At 38.1% G+C, this 1,982-nt stretch overlaps 1 non-coding gene across 1 annotated transcript; it reads left to right on the forward strand.

Annotated features, from left to right (window-relative positions):
* Positions 1–990: 990 nt before the first annotated feature.
* TRNAR-UCG lies at positions 991–1,063 on the forward strand. The gene has a single exon. It is a non-coding gene; the product is annotated as a tRNA-Arg (tRNA).
* Positions 1,064–1,982: the final 919 nt, after the last annotated feature.

Raw genomic sequence — 1,982 nt, forward strand, 5'->3', positions numbered from 1 at the left:
CAGATACTAAACAAAATATTTACAGGAATATAATATATAATAAATTTTTGTGTCAGCAATTTTAATCACAGGATAGTATGTGATAAATATTATTGTGAATTGCTTACATGTAATAGTTTTCAGATTGTATGAACACTAACAATAAAATGGTAAAAAAAAATTCTGTATTGAATTACATTACTAGTAACTAAGTGGAAGCCTTTTATTTTTCTCGTTTTCCTTTAGTTATAACTTGATTCTCAAGAAAGTTATTGATATAGGTTCACAAATACAATTGCAGCAATATTGTACCTAAAACATCAGAAAATTTGACAAAATCGGCAACTATAAAAACATGGACAAGGAACAATAGCATGTGCTTCTGGCTGCATGTGGAGGAAACTATGTCATTTGAAGCTCATTGTAATTGGGTAATGAGGATAGCTCTGACTGAAGACATTACAAGGTTCAAAAAGTAAATCGTTTTAGCGTTGTAGGTATATCGAGAGCTCCAAGCTGGACTTGTTGTAAAGTGCCGTCGAGGCTTAGGGAAAATGTTTTGTTTGTTTTTCTTGGTTGTAAGTAACTACAGGGATATTAAATTATAATAATAATAATAAATTTCTGCTGAAACTGTACAAAACATTTATAAAGAGTCATTTGGCGGACGGGCCCCTTTTTATAGTGTCATCCCAGCCGTTAGTTCCTTCTGTACCTTCTGTTACTGCTCTTTACAGAATAATGCTCACGTGTTTAAGTTTGTTCAGAAAAAAAACATTTGGTGTCAATTAAAGGACAGGAGTTTGAAAAAAATCGGAATTCGTATTTCTCGTTAGTCTGCTGCTGTGTGACACTGGAGAAATGACTTAACTTTTGTGACTATTAATGGCATCATCTTTGAAGTGAGTAGTGAAAATCATGTAATATTATTATATTTACACGAAATGATGCGGACGAATATCGCAGACGCTCAACTATTGTCTAGAGTTTTTCTCACCTAAGGTGCTGTGCGACCACGTGGCCTAATGGATAAGGCGTCTGACTTCGGATCAGAAGATTGAGGGTTCGAATCCCTTCGTGGTTGTAGTTTTAAAGATCACTCATTTCCCTTTTCCGGTGCCGTGCTCTAAATCCGTATCCCAGAGCTGTAGCATCCAAGCGCGTTGGGAAAGAAAACCTGAAGTCCCAGCAGCTGTCCCAAAAAGAAATAATTATCAAAGAAAATATGCAACAAAGAGATCTTCCGGATATCTCTCTGATCCAAAATAGAAGGCGTCGCTCGCACCTTCCACTTGTTTGTGCTTACGTACGAAGCTGATGGCCACGTAAGCACACAGGTGTGTGGGCTTTATTGAGGTTTGCGGACCTGTGGGCTGTGTATCTGGAAACAGCAGGGCACAAATATTAGGTTCTATTCTCATGATCTGGCAGGACGAGGACATCTTGTTGATTTTAGCCTGTGAAAAGCCTCCCTTTACCTTGGTCCATAGCAGATGCTCGGAGAACTGAAACGTTAGCCCCGCCGACTCACTCACACATGTCTACTGAGAGAGATTTTTATTTTAAAAGTCATTTTAAATGTCGCCCCCTTTCTAAAGGAAAACTTTGCATCGTTTAGTAACAAGAGAGAAACAAACACAACGTTATAAAATTCAATCCTGATTCAAGTGGATGTCGATACCGACACTGCGGTCTTTCTCCGTGCCTCCGCAACATGCACCGCCAGGGTTCACATGCTCATCCTGGCATGATAGCCACTCTTAGCCATATCTGAAGAACCAAGGTTTCAACTGAGACCTGAAACACTGAGAAGACACGAGCCAGGCAAAGATCAGGACGAAGAGACAGCAGTTTCTGTAAAAGAGGACAGAACCTGACTAAATGCATTTGAATATTTAGGTGAAATGGAAAACATATTAGAGCAAATTAGCAAATTAGATTAATGAAAGAATAGAAGTATATATAGTCTCGAACTATCAGTCAGATTGAAATATATATATTTC

The sequence above is a fragment of the Chrysochloris asiatica genome, unplaced genomic scaffold (genome assembly GCF_000296735.1).
Source record: "Chrysochloris asiatica unplaced genomic scaffold, ChrAsi1.0 scaffold00213, whole genome shotgun sequence".
Classification (NCBI taxonomy): Eukaryota; Metazoa; Chordata; class Mammalia; order Afrosoricida; family Chrysochloridae; genus Chrysochloris; species Chrysochloris asiatica.